At 40.1% G+C, this 19,152-nt stretch overlaps 1 pseudogene; it reads left to right on the top strand.

The window, feature by feature from the left end:
* The first annotated feature begins 1,976 nt into the window (after window positions 1-1,976).
* Window positions 1,977-17,067, top strand: LOC144235687 (ras-related protein Rab-9A-like; annotated as a pseudogene).
* The last annotated feature ends 2,085 nt before the right edge of the window (window positions 17,068-19,152 follow it).

The following is a 19,152-nucleotide window of genomic DNA, read 5'->3' as shown; positions in this document are numbered from 1 at the left end:
ACCAGCCCAGATGTGAGAACAAAGTGGTTTCTACTGGACTAGGGGAAATTTATTCGTCTAACCATTTCCTATGATTTGAGGCAAGCAGTCACAAGTTTGCTGGTCTCTACACTTCAGAAAGTAGTGAGACTAGAGGAACAGGTGACAAGGAGAAGACCAGACCAGTAAAAGGCAAAGCTAGAGGCGGCAGAGAGCACAGAATGCATTACTGTACTCATGGCATTAAGTACACACTAAACAGAAGGAGAGGCTGCCAATCACATTATAATGAATTCACTTCTGGCTGCTAAAGTAGGAGTCCCAGGACAAAGAACAATTTGAGCCGTTTCTGTTTCCACAATGTAGCCTTGTGAGTGTCCACTGGCAGAAAATTGTGCCTACCGCACACTGAGTATTTTTCTTTCCATACTGTGCTGTAGGGAAAGTCAGAGAAATATTCACTATATAAAGTTGCCACATTTGGGGATAATATATTCCAACACTCACCAGCTTCTAATTCAAACAAGGCCAACTTTTCATTTGAAGAAAGCAACTAAGACAGTATTTCTAAACAGAAGATAGTGTTTGTTGTTGTTACTGTTAATTACAAGGCAGGCAACTATATATCTCACATTTTTGAGGATAGAAAAATGAACATTTGAACCTCCGGTCCAGCATGTTCCTTGGATATGACAGGATTTTCTTTTCTGAAAAACATTTTCTCAAGAAGAAGCAAGTATTGGAGCACCTGGGTGGCTCAGTCAGTTAAGCATCTTACTTTGGCTCAGGTCATTTCATAGTTCGTGGGTTCAAGCCCCATGTCAGGCCCTGTGCTAACAACTCGAAGCCTGGAGTCTGCTTCAGATTCTGTCTCATTCTTTCTCTGCTCTTCCCCTACGCATGCTATGTCTCCCTCTCTCAAAAATAAATAAACTTCTTTTTAATTTAAAAGAAAAAGTAAGTATTCAAAAAAGCAGCAATTGTGTAGTTACCTGAATCTTGACATATGAGAAGGAATTCAAGAATCTTCTTGCCAACTAAGACATCTCATTGGCACAAGGTGTTTGTTTGTTTGTTTGTTTTATTTCCGAGAGAGAAAGACAGTGTGAGCAGGGGAGGGTCAGAGAGAGAGGGAGAGGGAGAGTCAGAGAGAATCTGAAGCAGGCTCCAGATGCTGAGCTAGCTGTCAGCACAGAGCCTGACGCAGGGCTTGAACCGACGAACCGTGAGATCATGACCTGAGCCGAAGTCGGACACTCAACCAACTGAGCCACCCAGGTACCCTCACAGGCACAGTTTAAGTATAATTATGCTGCTTTCGAGTATTCAGTTATTATTTGTCAGTTAATTTGATAAATCAATATCCTCAAAAATAAGTTCTGATAAGTACTAAAGTACTTGTCAATATAATACAACTCACACCATCAATTTCTGTATGTGTTTATGTGACAAATGGCTTGTCAAAACTGTCCCCAAATAGCATTTTAAGAAGTCCAGGCATACTTACGTCTTCCTAAATGGTAATGCTCTAAGTTAATTATTGATTGCTTGGTAATGAATTTGGATTTCAGTCCCTTAGCTTTAAATCTTTTTTGCAAAAATCTTTCCTTCCTTAGTCACAAATTGACACCTGAGTTAAAGACTGTTCATCACACCAATAGTCTGTCTGTGCTCTTTGGGATATTGGTAATATTGCTTTTCCTTGGCTCATTTTCCTAATTTAATTAATTTTTAAATCTATTTATTTTAATTTTGAGAGACAGAGAGGCACAGTGGGGTGGGGGCACAGAGGAGAGAGTTTCTAAAGCAGGGTCCACTCTGACAGTCTGATGCAGGGCTTGATTCCATGAACTATGAAATCATGAACTGAGCCACACACGTGCCCCTCCCTTTCCTTATTTTAATACTGGATTGTTGGGTGGTGTTATGGACCAAATTGTTATCAACCTTAAATTTATATTGAAGTCCTATCCCTCAGAACGTGAACTTACTTAGAGATGGGGCCTATAGAGGGGGCTAATGTCTTCACAAAAGGAGAAATTTGGAGGCAGGCACATGGGCACAATGCAAAGATGAAGGTAGAGATCCAGGTAATTCCAAATATTTGTAGCAAACCACCAGAAGCTAAAGTACCTAGCTAATATACCAGCCAGGGCAAATACTACCTGCCAGTTACTGAACATTAGCCATGCACCAAGCACTATGCTAGGCCATCTTCTTAGAGTCAATGTGTTGTTTACTTTTCACAACATCTATCAGGTAAGTATAATGCCCTATTATGATGAGGAAATTGAAGCTCAGAGATAATAAACACAGTCATTTTCCCAAAGCAGGCAGTTAGAATCGAGAGGTGAGCAAGTGTCTTAACCCTAGGTTTGTGTGCATCATCATTTTGTCACACAGATCTTCCCTGGAGCAGGCCCAGGCTCCAGGCAGGGAGTCACTGGCATGCTTAGAAAGGCACAAGGTCACCATCATCTAACTGCACATTACGCTTGGTAGGGTTCCCCAAGGACAGGAGAAGTGGTTCCTTCCCAAAAGGCATCACAGACCCAGTGGGTTTCAGAGGTGACTGTCCCTCTCAGGCTAAGGAATGAACATAAACTAACAAATACAACATAACACAAGGTGGAGACAGATGCAAATGTCTGTATCTGGCCTAGGGTAGCAGAGCCGGCTGGGCGTGAAGGCCGTGCTGTCATGAATGCGGAAAGAACAAGGCATTACAGGCAGATCGGGAGACAAGAACCCCTCAGTGGGTGGGAGCAGAGGGACAGAATCACTGGACAAGCCAGGTTCTCTCCAAGGCAATGTAGCAGCAAGATGGAGCTTCTGTCCCCTGGGCCATCAACTCAACCCTTGGGACACCTTCTCGGAATAATGTGTTTACTGCAGGAAATAAGACAGAGTATTTGGAAGAAAACAAACTAAACTGAAGTACAGATATCAAAATTTAAAAAGCTGAAGTATATATAGAATATATGTAATCACATAACATTTAATTGTATACTCATGTAGAATAGGTTTGTCCTTGATTCATGGGGGGGGGAGGACATAATATACAATTACAAAGTAGTGATGAAGGTAAGACTATCTTAAGATCTCAGCTGCAACTATAATGAAATATGAATAGATCTGTGATTTCTATTACAGCTTTAATATACAATTTTAATATTTTCTTGTAGTGATCACAGTACTGCTAGAGTGACTGTGGTGTGCTGCTCATACTGATAAAAGATAAATGGTAAGTTTCACTTTGACTTAATAAATATAAATCTGTGTTATTTTATTCCTACTTCAATTCCTCCAGAGTTTAATACCTATGAATCTCTTGAAGTATGTGTGCCCATTTAGAAGAGCTTGCTCTACTGCACAGGTTAGCAAACACAGATTTTGGAAATAGAATTTTACTNAACTACTTTCAACAGATATTTATCATCTGCCTGTTTATAGAAACAGTATACTGACCCCTGTGTTACATTAAACACAATTTAAGTGCTCTAAATTTCTGGGGACCATCTAGGGTTTAGCCTGGACACTATAGAAATAGCACAGGAAGCTGAAGGTTCCAAGCAGACCCTTAAAGCTTGACCAGGCAAGTAGTTATTCCTTCCATCATACATCTTTAATTCTCAAATTAAGAAAGCAGAAGCTCACTGTACAAATTTTGTCTCTGAGGCCAGAGTAGACTTCCTACAATTCAGAGCTATCTCCATAGTAGACCTATAGTAGACTACATCATCCTGTCCTGTAGATGTGGCTGTATTAAGAGTTCATTTTAGTTCTTTGTAATTTCATAAGCTTAGTTGCTCACATGTACTACTTCCAAAATACAGCTGAGCCTCAAACAACAGATGTTCGAACTACACAGGTCTACCTATTCATACATTTTTATAGCATAGGACTGTAAATGTATTTTCTCTACCTTATGATTTTTTAAATAAAATTTTTCTATATCTTACTGTGACATTATGGTATATAATACAGATAACATAAAATATGTATTAATCAACTGTTTATATTATTTAATCAGTAAATATTCCAGTCAACAGTAGGCTACTGGTAGTTCCGTTTTGAAGGAGTCAAAAGTTATACATCGGGGCGCCTGGGTGGCTTAGTCGGTTAAGCGTCCGACTTTCGCTTAGGTCATGATCTCACGGTTCGTGGGTTCCAGCCCCGCGTCGGGCTCTGTACTGACTGCCAGCTCAGAGCCTGCAGCCTGTTTCAGAGTCTGTGACTCCCTCTCTCTCTGACCCTCCCCTGCTCACGCTGTCTCTCTCTCTCCTAGAAAAAAAAAAAAAAAGAACCAACTGTAGTATAATAAAATTACCTTTCAGAATGGGGTACATTATACATTGTAAAATGCAGAACTCACATGATTCTAACAAAGTGGTAATGCAAATACTACATACGTATGAAGCATCCTTTCAACATGGAAATAAGCGTCTCTGATAGAGAATATTATGGTGCAGCTAACTAATCTGCCTTTTCCATGTTGCATGAGTAATTCTGATTTTTCAGGTCAGCCATATACACAATTTTCTAATTTGGAATAGATTATGGTTTGTAAAGCTGCCTGCCCCCGCCCCCCCAGTTTGATGTTACACATACCTATGATACTGTGGCAATGTTAAAAACTTATTTGATCTCAGATGCCCGGATCACCTATATTTCATTGTCATGAAATTACAGGATTAAAACAAAGCAACTCCAAATCCACATTGTNTATAGGCACTAATATAGACTTATCTTCAAACACACACTTCATTTCATTTCCTTCTAAATAAAAAAGCTAAACTTTTAAAAATTTAACTTGTTGAATATAAAGCAAAAGCTTTCTCTTTTGATAATCTGAACATCTGCTGTAGCAGAATTGTTTTTCTTCACCCACTTTCACCAAGTTTAACCTCCAGAAGGGCTTTTGATTTTTGTTCAAAGGCCTTCTTCCACTTTCCCTCCCCTAACTAGTTACAAAGTTGAGGGTTGGGAGGACAGGCTGAAGTACAAAGAAGTCCTTGTTAAAAATTTGAGTAAATTGGGCTAATAGCTAAATTTAATTATAAAGACCCATAGAGGCTAAGAAGTAAAATGGAATCCTATTATAGGACTCGCTGTTTCTAGGACATCATGTCCCCATTTGGATGTGGTGCATAGGGAAAGGCTTAATTTGATTCTACTGGCCACTGTGTTTTAAAAATTTGACATATATTAAAAGTCAAAAGTTACTTTTCTTTCCCTGCATAGTTTATTGTCAAGTTGGTTTCCATATAACAAATACCCAGTGCTCATCCTTACAAGTGCCCTCCTCCATACCCATCAACCCCCTTCCCTTCCTCCACACCCCCATCAATCCTCAATTTGTTCTCAGCATTCAAGAGTCTCTCACTCATGGTTTGCCTCCCTCCTTCTCCAACTATTTTCCCCTTGTTCTCCTTCATGGTCCTCCATTAAGCTCCTCCTAATTCACCTGACCTGATTATGCTTTCCGTACAAGACTGACAGAAAATGTGTTTATTTGTTTTTTGTAATTAAGAACTATATTAGAGTGGCGCCTGGGTGGCTTAGTCGGTTAAGTGATCGACTTTCGCTCAGGTCATGATCTCACGGTTCGTGGGTTCGAGCCCCGCAACGGGCTCTGTGCTGACTGTCAGCTCAGAGCCTGGAGCCTGTTTCAGAGTCTGTGACACCCTCTCTCTCTGACCCTCCCCTGCTCACGATGTCTCTCTCTCTCTCTCTCTCTCTCCTAGAAATAAATAAAACATTAAAAATAAAAGAACTATATTAGAGTAGAGCAGCTGTGAAAGTACATTCTCTCCCTCTCCCCACTACCTCAAAACACACTGAAAGACAAATGAACAAGCAATTCTTGTACAACAAATAGCTTATAAATATTGCTATATATTACGTGACTATGGCTAGAGAAAAAATAAATTGAAATAAACCAAAGACAGGCTGAAAGTCTAAGAGGGAAATCTGGAAAGTGAGATTGTTTAGGGGGTTCAAGTGTATCAAAAAGTTTCTGCATATACTGGTGAAGCAACAATTGTACGCATGATTAGGATGGGCCATATACTCTGAAGAGTCATGAGAAAATCCAAAGGTTTAACCCGTATGCCATTTAGGCTCACTGTAAGCAGGACAATGCCAAATTTGAAAATGAACTGACTAAATATAGAAGCAGTAACCAAAACAAAACCAATGAGAAAAAACTTGTTGGATTTTGTTTCTTTTGCCTTTGTCTTTTCTTCTCTCTCTCTCTTTACTTTATCATAGTGTTTTCAGAAACTTTGTCAATCTCTTGAGGTCTCTGACTAACTTTTGAAATAATGGAATAAAAGCTTTGGTGACCATACTCAATAAGGAATACACTTTTATAAAACTGGGGTTAGAAAAGTCACTAATTATTGGTCATTATATTCCACAATAATCAGCAACAGCAAATACTCATGTGACCTGTAAGAGTCTTTGTGAGTTATTATAGACTTTTAGATCTTATCAGATCTGTGATTTGCAAATATTTTCTCCTATTCTATAAGTTGTCTTTTTGGGAGGTTATACTTTAATGAATAAAATTTTCAGTTAAATTATATGTTTTTTCTTTCTCTCTATGTGCTAGATGGTGTTTCACAGATCTCTTGGGCTCAGTTGATTTTTATTTATTCTTTTTTCTTTCTCCTTCTCGTACTAACTGCATTTGTCTTTTATTCAGTTAGGTTCATTATTTCTTAAGACTCTAAAAACTGTCATTTAGCTGCAAAGTGGATTTTCATTTTAGTTATTGTAATTTTGGTATCTTTTTGGTTCTACTCCATAATTTTCTCTATTGATAATCTCCTTTTGTTGAGACATTATTCTACTAATTTACTTTAGTGTTTTGTATATAGTTTCTTTTTCTATTTGTGTATATTTAAGGTAATTGACTTAAAATATTTTTCTAGCAAATTTAATATCTATGCAGCCTTAGGACCGTTTCTGATCAATTGATTCTTTTCCTGAGAATGTGCCATAGTTTCCAGTTTCTTCATATGCCATGTATTTTTTTAATTAGTTGGGCATTTTTAATTTTGTGATCTAGTTACTCTGGAAATCAAAATTTCACACTTTAGAATTTCTTGCTGTTTATGGATATACTTTGTTTATCTGTTTAGTGAGCTTTCTAAAATATTCTTACAAAGACTGTTCTTTGCTGAGTGTGGTCTATGAAACCCCTTTTCCAGTAGTGTCGGCTCGATTAAATTTAGTTAAACATCTGGAGCCAAAGGAGAAGGTGTTTTTTTAAAAGGCAGGAAGGAAAGAAGAATGAAAGTGGAATGGAAGGGGATTGGAAAGAAAGAAGAGAAGGAAGTAAAGTAGGAAAAAAGAAAGAGGGGGACAATTAATCAAATCTTCCCTGTCTTTGAAGATTGGCTCTTTGTTGTGGAATTCCTTCTATGTTTAGTACAGAGGCCTTCAATTGCCACTGGTCCCACATATAAGCACCTGTTCTAGAGAGTAGCCCTGAAGTGACAAGAAAATGTAAGTTATTGATATGCCTTCTCCAATAGCCCTTGTGATAAGCAGTCTATCCACCTTCAAAGGCCCTCTCTTTACGCACCCCTTAAATGAAAATTCTATAATCATTCTCCAAAACTGTGCTTTTCTTGGTTTGAATTGACCAATGCAGTCTTAGCCCAGGAACACTAAAGCACTTCTTCCTCAAACCCTAATAAAGGTATGTGCCCAGTCCCACCCGTCATCACTCCGCCTATTCCTTTCCTGACTTCCCAGACACTTAGAGACCTGCTGTTATGTTCCCCATGACCTGTGATTAATAAACTTTTGTATTCAAACTTATGTATTCAAAATCAAACTCCCTTGTGGTCTTTTGTTGAACTGAGTCTTACTGTTCCACATCTATGGGTAGCCAATCTTCTTGTAGGACAGATACCAGCGTTTAAGACAACAATAAATGTTGCAAACAAGGCTAGCTTCAAGAAGCCACATAATATTGAAGAATTAGAGGTCGATCTTCTGGTATTTTTCAAGCATAACATTACCATTTCACTACTTTTTTCTAATTTACATATTTTTAGGTCTAGAAGCAACCAAAGAATTTTCATCATATTTTTTCATTTTATACTAAACTAAGACAAAGGAAATAACTATATTTCAATTTTTGTTTAAGATTTATTTTAGAGAGATAGAAAGTACACACATACTGGAGTGGGGAGCCATGAGATGGAGACAATCTTGAGGAGGCGATATGCTCAGAGCAGAGCCCAACATGGTACTCCATCCCACGACCCTGAGATCATAACCTAAGCCTAAATCAAGAGCCATTTATCCAACCGAGTCACTGGACACCTCTGTATTATTTTTCAATTGAGAAATAATTGATACACATTATCATATTAGTTACAGGGATATAACCTAGTCATATAAAACAGTCATCACAATAACTCTAATGACCCTCTGTCACCTTACAAAGTTGCTACAGTATTGAGTATATTCCCATTGCTGCACATTAAATCTGCATGTCTCATTTTCAACAGGAAGTTTGTACCACTTAATCCCCTTTATCTATTTAACCAATTCCTCTCACTATTTTTAATTTATCCATTCATCAGTGGATGGACACTCAGGCTGTTTCCATATTTTGACTATTGTGATAATGCTACTGTAAACATTAGGGTACATATATCCCTCTGCATCTGTATTTTTGTGTTCTTTGGATAAATTCTTACAACTGGAATTACTAGATTATATTGTAGTTGTACTTTATATTTTTTGAGAAAACTCCATACTGTTTTCCAGAGTGGCTGCACCAGTTTACATTCCCACTGACAGTACCTAAGGGTTCCCCTTTCCTCACATCCTCATCAACACCTGTTGTTCCTTGTTTATACACGGTAGTAATAAGACATGTGTGAGTTGGCATTTCACTTGGTTTTCATTGCCCTGATGATGAGTGATGTTGAGTCATCTTTTCATATTCCTTTTGAACATATAAATGTCTTCTTTGGAAATATTTATTTAGGTCCTCTGCTGTTTTTCAAACAGATTTTTTGTTTTAATATTGAGTTGCGTGACTTATTTTTATGTTTTGGATGTTAATCTTGGTTGGATATAACATTTGGGAATACCTTTTCCCATTCACCAGGTTGTCTTTTCATTTTGTTGACTCTTCTGTGCAAAAGCAGAGGAAATTTAATCTGATATAGTCACATTTATTTTTGCTATTGTTATCCTTGTCTGTGGAGACAGTACCAGATAAATATCCCTAAGACAAATGTGAAAAGGCTTACTGTCTATAATTTCTTCTAGGCAGTAAAGATTTTCATGGTTTCACTTTTCACATTTAGGTCTTTAATCCATTTTTAGTTAATTTTGTGTAAGATGTAAAAAAGTGATCCAGAATATCATTCTTCTGCCATGTTGCTAACATATTTTCCCAACACCATTTGCTGAAGAGACTGTCTTGTTTCCATTGGACATTCTTTCCTGCTTCATCATAGACTAACTGACCACTTAAATGTAGGTTTATTTCTGGCCTTTCTATTCTATTCTATTGACCTGTCTGTTTCTGTACAGTGCTCTTTGGATTACTACAAATTTGCAATAGAATTTGAAATCTGAAAATCTGATGCTTTCAGCTTTGTTCTTCTTTTTTAAGTTTGCTCTAGTGACTCGGGTTCTCTTCTGTTTCCAAACAAATTTAGCATTATTTGTTGTACTTCTGTATGAAATGCCATTGGTATTTTTATAGAAATTGAACTGAAACTGTAGATTGGTTTAGGCAGTATTTATATTAATAATACTAACTCTCTAACCCATGGAGGAATATTTTTCCCTGTTTGTCTTCAGTTTTTTCATAACTGTCTTATAGTTTTATCTTCTTTCTTACATTTATTTTTATGTACTTTTATTTTTGGTGCAATTCTAAAGGGATTATTTTCTTAATTTTCCTTTTTGAATTCGTTATTAGTATGTAGAAACACTTATTTATGTATATAATGTTTGTATGTTGCAATTTGCTAATTCATTTATTAGTGTTAATAGTTTTATGCTTATAGTGGAGAAAAGCATAACAAGCCAGAGGCCTGTGTGCTATCCCAAAGCTCTTCTACTAATTTGAAATGTAATCTTGAGTAAATTTCTATTTTCTGGTCCTTGAAAGCATCATCTGAGATCTGCAGTATCAATATCACCTGAGAGCTTTTGTGTTTAAGAACTGAGGCCCCATTCCANTCTGGTAATTTTACTTACTTCATTTTAATTTTCATTTAAAATTACAGACAACTAATTAAATAAAACAAGCATTTGTCTCTGGATACATATGTGATTACCAGCACAATGAAGAGTACCCAAATGCCTTTTAAGAATTCATTACATTAAATCTATTTGTTAAATCTTGAAGTCTTTGAAAAAGGCAACAGAATCAAAATTTTGTTAGGAACAGGAATTGTCATGAGATCAAACCATAATAACAATGAGAATGGTGTGTTTACAAGAATGCCTAATGTGGAAACTTTCATACACATAAATAATAATTAGTTTCTACACACATATTTCAGTGGTATACTGCCCCAATGCACAAAACAACCAAAATTACTTGTCAAACATATTTCAAATATCATTTGGTTCATACAATCCTATTTATATGAAATAGCTATAATAAGCAAATTTACTAAAATAGAAATATTGTTGCATACCATCATCTGTGCTGGAGTGGGAAGGAGTAGAGAATAGGGAGTGATCCTATTAACTACAGGATTTTTTCTGGAGTAATTAAGTGTTCCAACATCAGAGAACAGTGATGGTTGCACAACTCTGGATATACTAAAAACCACTGACTTGTATACTTTAAATGGGTGGATTGTGTGATATATAAATCTCAATAAAGCTTTGGGAAAATAAATTGATTTAATAGTACAAAAAAAATCTATGTTTTATTTTAATTTGCATTAAAAAATAAAAGTATATTTCACACTACCCATTATTTTTCATCTTAAAGATCTGAATACTTCAAAATTTGTGCCTAAAGATTCTTTTTGTTTCCATAAATTATCTATTTACCAGAAAATTAACTGAAATCAGGTCAAGGAAATGACTTAGTAAAGAATTAAAATCCTAATCTAGTGGTCTTAAGGTCAGGATTTTCCCAATAGTTTCAATTAAAACATTCATAAGCATGAGCTCAGTTGTCAAATACAAGAAAGCAAAAAAATAGTTCATTACCTTCTCTTGTCTGAACTAAAAACCTACCAAAGGAAATCAGTATGTTTCCTTTTTGACCTAGAAGGAACATTTTGTTTTCTTCTATAATGTGAAAACTAAAAACTAAAATCAAGGACACCGCTCGAAAAAGTGAAATATGCATAAATAAACAATTTTGAAGTGTAGGATTGATAATTGTCCAAGCACAAAATATTTCCTTCAGAACAGACCATTTGATTCATGAGTTTTTATCTNATGAGGTATATATACACCTTTACATAAACATATGTAAATACATATACACACATGTGTGTTTGTGTGTGTTCTCACATATACTTACATATAAAGTTCTGATATGTATGACACATAAGTGAACCTGAGAATATATGCTAAGTGAGAAAGAGGCCTCATGTCAGTACTCACATCAGTTAAAAGGACAAATATTATATCATTGTATCATTTTACTTACAGAAATATCTGCAATAGGCAAATTTATAGAGACCAAATTAGAGTTGAGGTTACCAGAGGCANCACACCTCTATTTATTTTGTATTTAAAAACTTTTTGAAATGACAAGTTTTTTGCTATGTAAATGTTACTACAGCTTTGTATTTTTAAAAAATTGTTAAATAAAACGAATTCTGCTGCCGATTAATCCCAGAGTATTGTAAAAGTCATTCTGAGGTAAGTCCTTTGTCAAATGCTGTTTCTAACTGCCAAAAATCCAAGTGCTGCTGTTGGATCTCACATTAAAGGCAAAACAAACAAACACACAAACAATCAGAAAAAGACACATTTATTTTAGGAACTTTGTGAACACTTTCCTCAATATTGCACTTCTGTACCTTCAAAACCTTTTTTTTTTGGCAAGTATTGGCAAAGTAGTTGCAGTCTGAAACAAAGCCAGTATCTAATTTTGTGTACAAACTTCACTTAAAAGTGAGCATTGACTGATGTGAGTACTGACATGAGGCATTAAGAGAAATGAGAACCACACATACAGGTCACACAATTCTTCCTTTTTAAGAAGGATTTTATCCTAGTTCTCTCCTAACATTATGTTTTATAAAAAAAAAAAGTCCTCTTGTATTCAAGGACCTTATTTCCTTTCATATTTTGATCATCTAATATATCTTTAATTTAAAAAACTGGATTTAACTATAACACTCCTTGAGTTTAATTTTAAATATTAAAGTAAGATGTCTGTCTTACACGATACTCTACATGGAAAACCCAAAAGACTCCACCAAAAGACTTCTAGAACTGATACATCAATCCAGCAAAGTTGCAGGGTACAAAATCAGTTTCACTTTTATACATCAATAATGAAGCAACAGAAAGAGAGGTAAAGAAACTGACTCCATTTACAATTGCAACTAAAAACCATAAAGTACCTATGAATAAACCTAACCAAAGATGTAAAAGATATGTATGCTGAAAACTATAGAAAGCTTGGGNTTTGAACTTTTGTCCCCTGTTACTCAAAACTAATCTATTTGAACTTTTGTCCCCTGTTACTCAAAACTAATCTATTTGAACTTTTGTCCCCTGTTACTCAAAACTAATCTATTTGAACTTTTGTCCCCTGTTACTCAAAACTAATCTATTTGAACTGAGGTCTGAATGTCCATCTTTGCAGAAATCTTTCTGTAGTTGACAAAAACAAGTTGCTTGCAAAAGGGAGGACACTTGGGTGAGGGAAATGAATTTATTTAAGTACTGCTTTAAGTAAAAGCGTTTCCTTTAGTTAGTTCCTGTATCTTGGAGGGTTTGTAGGGGAGAGCAAGAACAAAAGGTACTGGGACGTGACAATTGAAACAGTATTTTGGAAAGATATGACCTCACTCAGACACTATGGGACAAAGAAATAAAACTGTAAGATATTAAATATTAAGCGAAGCTGCTGAAAAATAAGGGATGTGGATTGAGAGTCATGCTGCTTCTCACTGCCGGTGGCCAGATAAATTGGTACAGCATTTTTATATAGCCATTTGTCCACATGTGTCCAGACACTTAAAAGTATTCAGTCCCAACTCCCAGTGACCTCTTCCGGGTAAGCATGATAACTGCTGCTGCAGAACATGAATCCCTATCAAGGGAGCTTGTGCCCCGCCCCAGGTGACATCAAGCCCCATTGCAGGTGACTTGGTACCCTGCTCCCTATGAGCAAGAGCCTGTTCTGGGTGGACTCGATCCCTGCTGCCAGTAACCTAGAACCCAGCTTCTGGTGAGCTTGTGCCCAACTCCAGTTGAGCACAAGCCATGCTCAGGGTGACCTCATACCCCACTTCAAGATACTTCATGTCCTGCGCCATTGAATTCAAGCTCTGCTCAGAGTGCCCTCAAGTCCCTCTCAGAACACCACTTTTGAACTGATGCCACACCTCCTGCAAGATCAAGCCCTGTCCCTGATGAGTTCATGCCCTGTTCCAGATGAGCTATGACCCACTCCAGGTGACATTGAGACCCAATTCAGATGAGCTCATGCTTCCCCTACATCTGACCTCATTCCCCACTCCTGGTGATCTCACACCCATCTCTGGTTGAATAAGAACCCCACTTCAGGTGAGTAGGTGCCTCACTCCCTGTGACCTTGTATCCCTCATATCTCCATTCATCCTCAAGCTCTGCTCCTGTGACCTTGAATACCACTCAGCATGACCTTGAGACACGCTCCAAGTGAATTCAAGCCCTCCTCCAAATGACCTCAGAGCCCCACTCCTTGTGAGCTCATGCCATACTCCTGGTGACCTCTAGCCCTGCTCCAGGTGACTACTTGCTCAGCTCCAAGTGACATCAAGACATGTAGTGGATGACCTAGATCCCTGCTTTGAGCTCCTGTTCCCTGTAGGTGACCTCAAGCCCTTCTCAGGATGAGCTTGTGACTACTCTGGTTGACCTTGAGTCCTGAGTCTAGTGAGCTCATACTAAATTTGGGTATGCAAAACCCCTCACCTCCTATAGTGGGTAACCTTGAGGCCCAGTTTGTATGAGCCCATACTCTGCTATGGATGGCCACAAGCTTTGCTCCTGAGCACAAGCCTTTCTCTGAGTGAGCACAAGCTACCTGCTGTGTGATGTCAAGCCTAGCTCCGGGTGAGCTCAAGCACCACACCAAGTGAGCTGGAACCCACGGTGGATTAACAAGAGCCCCCCTCCGTGGAATCTGGTGCCATACTCTGGGTGACCTCAAGCCATTCTCCTGTTGAGCATGAGGCTTTATTAGGATGAACTGGCACCCACTCCGGGGAAGATCAAGCCCCACTCCTAGAAAGTTAGTGACCTCTCCACGTGACTTCAAGGCCCATTTGAAGAAATTTGGAGTCCCACTCTGGATGACTTCAAGCTCTGTTCTGGGTAAGCTTCTGACCCTCTCCAGGTGACCTAGTACCCCACTCCAGGTAACTTCAAGCCCCACTCTGGTTGAGTAAAAGCCCTGTCCTGGGTCACATCATGCCCCATTCTAGGTGAGTTGAAGCCTTGCTCTGGTGATCTCGAGCCCAATGCCCAGTGAGCTCATGCCACACTTGAAGTATGCAAAAAACTGTCTCTGAGTGGCTTCTGGCCCCCCTCCAGGTGACTTCAGGCTCTGTTCCAGTTGAGCATGAGCTCCACTTGGAGTGAGATGATGCTATCTCTGACCTTGAGCCTCGCCCAGCATGACCTCACAACCTGCTCAAGGTGACCTCAAGCTCTGATCCTGGTGAGCTCAAGTCCTTTCCATGTGAGCTCAAGTCCTGCTCCAAGTAACCTTCAGTCCCGCTCCTGGGAAGCCTGTGCCAAGGTCCAGATTAGCTCCTGCCCCAGATTACCCCTCTGGGGAATCTGAAGACCCACATCAGGTGAGCACAAGTCTCCCTCCTGGTGACCCCAAGCCATGCTCTGGGTGATTTGTGTCCTGTTCTGTGTAACATCAGACAACACTTGGGTTTTGCACCAGCCCCTTTCTGTGTGAGCTAGAGCCACTGTTCAAGAGAGCTCCAGCCGCCCTGGAACTCACTCAAGTGAGCTGGAGTCTTGTTCACCTCACCAAGTGCCCCTCTCCTTATGAGTGCTGTGCTAGCTTCATCGCAGGATGATTCAAGCTTTGCTTCATGTGACCTGGCGCCCCTCTGTGGGTGACTCCAGCCAGGCTCCAGGGACTGAGGGGTCCTGCTCCTGGGGAGCTCAAGCCCTGCTCCAGGGGATCGAAAGACCCACTCTGGCTGACCCAGTGCCCCTCTCCGATGAGCTGCTTCCCTTCTCGGCTACACCTTGAGCCACGAAGGCAAGGGGCAACTAAAGCCCTGAACCACGTGACGTGTGACCAGAGTGCCCCTCTTCTAGTGAACTTCTATTTCGTTTCAGGTTTGTTTGTGCCCCTCTTTGTGTGTCCTGGCGCCCTGCCTAGGGTCACTGGGACCCCACTCAGCTTGACCTTGGGCTCTGTCTGGATGAGCTTGTTTCCTGCTCCGTGTGAGGTTCTCCCTCTCTCTCTCTCTCTTCAAAAAGAATTCCATTGTACTAGGGCACCTGGGTGGCTCAATAAGTTAAGCATCCAACCCTTGGTTTTGGCTCAGGTCATGATCTTACAGTTTCATGAGTTTGAGCCCTTGTCAGGGTCTTGGCTGGCAATAAGGAGCCTCCTTGGGATTCTCTCTTTCTTCTTCTCTCTTTATGACCTTCCCCAGCTTGCACTGTCTCTGTCTCTCTCAAAATAAAAAACTTAAAAAAATAATCCTAATGACATTAATTTTAGCAAACTCCCCATAGTGTTCCTAATGAAGAGAATGGAGTCCATTTACTCAGTTGTTGCCTTAATTTGTTCACAGCCAAAGCAGTCAGCTTCTGTGTCTAGTTTCCTGGTTACCAGCTCCTATCGTGATAGCATTAGAAGAGTCAAAGGGGAAGTCATCATTGAGAAAACGCCTGGCACAAGACAAAAGCCATCAGTAAAACTGTCATGGTGCCAGCAAAAGGCTCTTTGAAGTTGTTACAAACACATTTGTGCTTCTCACCTCCTGCATGTAATGAATGGTGGCAGTGCTTATTGTGAGGAGAGAGGAATGATTGAGAGCAAGGTCTTTGGGGTGAGAGCTGGCTTTGAGTGTCCATCTTGCTCAGCTGTGACCTGAGGGGGAGGGGACAAGTGAGCCCTCACTGCTGTCTGAGGGAACAACAGTAGGGTTGTGCCTGGTATGTGCTTGAGTGCTCAATAAATGACAGCTATTGTTACTAGTTACTTTCTGTGCAGAAAGGATGGGGACTCTGCATTCTGTCATACAGTCATAGAGAAATGTACAGGTCTGAAAGAACATAATGGTAACTTTTTATTTTANGCGGGGCTCAAACCCACGAACTGGGAGATCATGACCTAAGCGAAAGTCGGATGCTTAACCGACTAAGCCACCCAGGCGCCCCAAGAACATTCTTAAAAAATATAAAGTAATTCTTCTTGGAGATGGTGGAGTTGGAAGAGATCTCTAATGAACAGATATGTGACAAATATATTTGATACCAGGAGCAATTCAGAAACCTGAGGATACCCCTTTAAAGAGGTTCTGACTGTTGCCTGTTGATGTGTCTATGATTCTCAAAGCTTCCAGAACCTAAATAACTGGAAGAAAGAATTCATTTATTATGCAGATGTGGAAGAGCCCAAAAGATTTCCTTTTGTGATCTTGAGTAACAAGATTGACTCAGAGAAGGGCAGGTGTCCACGGAAGAAGCCCAGGCCTGGTGCAAGGACAAAGGCAACTATCCTTATTTTGAGAGTGCAAAAGATGCCATCAACATTGCCGCAGCCTTTGAGGAGGCAATTGGAAGAGTGCTTACTACTGAGGATACGTCAGATCACCTGATCCAGACACTGTCCATCTGCATGGAAAGCCCAAGCTTAGCTCGTCCTGTTGATCATTCGAGAGGCTGCCTGTGCAGTCTGATCAGTCAGCTCACATGTGTACACACAGCACTGTGCAGACAGGATTTTGCGTTTACAGCAACGGATCATCTTCTTATAAAATTAAACTAACCATGTTGGTGCTTCCTTAGTGGGTGGGAGGAGGGGTACATCCGCTCATGGAAGAATCAATTTACCTAGTAGTGGCACCTTAAGTTTGTAATTGGTAATAGTTGTCTAATAACGTTTAATTTAAACGTGTAAGTTACAGAGCTAATAATCAGATGATCAAGACTTTAATTATAATTAAAACAAAACACTTTAATATGCTGGAAGTTATGTTTTTTTCACCCTGGGAAAATGGAGAAGTCCTTTTTATATGTGCATGTTTCTGTATAATTAGCAATCAGTTCCTGCGTGAGGGAAAAATATTCCCTAAAGCAAAAATGTTAAATATTAAAGATTAAAATCCAATGTATTCGCATTGCAGTTACTTGATTACTGCTTCATTCTCTTTAAAATAACGGTTTTCATATTTTTTTTAGTTTTATTTAAATCTAAGTCAGTTAACATCTAGTGGGGCAATGGTGGTTAACATTTGCCTTCTCCATATCAGAACTGAACTCCCTAGTAATCACTCATCATTTGCGTGCTACATGTGTGACCTCCCCTCCTCACAATACGGTGTCAAGAGGTCTAGGGCAGGGAAGCAAAAAAATGCGAGAGGGAACAGATCCTCCCGCATGTAAAGACTGGCGGTTGGGAAGGAAAAGTAATTCGGTTTAACACCGTGACTTAAAGAGATGGGAGGTGGGGAGGGTCCGCGGCTAACCAGACATGGTACTGACACGTGACAACTAAGAGGAGGAACTAAATCTAACCAAATATCTTCGGTCTTCAAACAGAAGTCGAAGGAGCTGATGGGAAAGCTCTTCAACGATCAGCAAAAGGTAGCTGCGGATCGGATCGGATTCTTTCGCGTTTGAAGAGAGTAAAAGGTCCTTTGATTGGCTGGCGTTGCCTACACGGAAGACGGGAAATGCTGAAGCGACAAGAGTCGGGGGAACCANCTCCAGCCCAGCCACTCGCCATATGGCGGCGGGGGCGATCCCGCGCTTCTCTGTCCACTGATGGAAAGTCTTTGAGACCCGTCAGGGCGAGAAAAGGCAAACCGCTGAGCCTCGAGAACGGGCACAGGTAAATTTGAAGCCGGTGTAGCAAATAACAGTGTGCAGTGTTGAAGCTGGAAAGGTGCAGTTCTATCGATGGGGTACCATGTTTGTCACCACGTTGTGAAAATATCCCTAGTTAATGGTAAAACATCCTAGATGGTTTTTTAAAACTTAATTTGAGAAAGGAAGTGGGCGAGGGGCATTGAGACAATCCCAAGCAGGCTCTGCACTGTCATCACGGGCTGCGGAGCTTGAACTCATGAATCCCTGAGATCGTGAGCTGAGCCAAAATCAAGAGTCAGGCGCTTAACAGACTAAGACACCCAGGCACCCCCAGATAGTCCTCATCTTAATAAGAAACGTTGAGTTTGACATTTCTGTGAAAGCGTGTGTAAGCTTTCCCAGTAGTAGCGTGATGCTGTGCCACCAGTTCTGTCACTGTACCAGTGGCTTCTGGGGCAGTGCCGTGTGAGGTAGGAAAGCAGCCCTGTGTACCGTCAGGTGACACTGAGAAGCCACCCCTGAGGAGCGGCAGCCATAAGGGCTGATGTGGTGGAGAAGGGAAAGCACGCAGGCAGAGCCTGGGCGGGGCACAGAACTAGAACCTCAATCCGTACACGAAAAACGTGCGCACCAGTGAACGACCCCAGTAAACGACAGGCCATCGGTTTCTTCAGGGCGCTCTGGGAGCGCTAATGTACATGACAAGCCTAGTACCGACATACTCCTGCTGGCTGGAGCCTGACGCCAAGGGTGCGACTTGTGTCACCCCACTGCTCTTGTGTTCCTGAACCCTCAGGGAAATCACCAACCACCACTTCTATGCTTTGCTGGCTCCTTGGCTTCCGTATGTCTTTGGTCTTCTCCTGAGCCGGTCCTAATTCCGGCCAATCCGTGCCCAGCGTTGCTGTTCGCCACCCCTTTGTG

The sequence above is a fragment of the Crocuta crocuta genome, unplaced genomic scaffold, assembly GCF_008692635.1.
Source record: "Crocuta crocuta isolate KB4526 unplaced genomic scaffold, BGI_CrCroc_1.0 scaffold1557, whole genome shotgun sequence".
NCBI lineage: Eukaryota > Metazoa > Chordata > Mammalia > Carnivora > Hyaenidae > Crocuta > Crocuta crocuta.
This window is presented reverse-complemented; position numbering and strand designations above follow the sequence as displayed.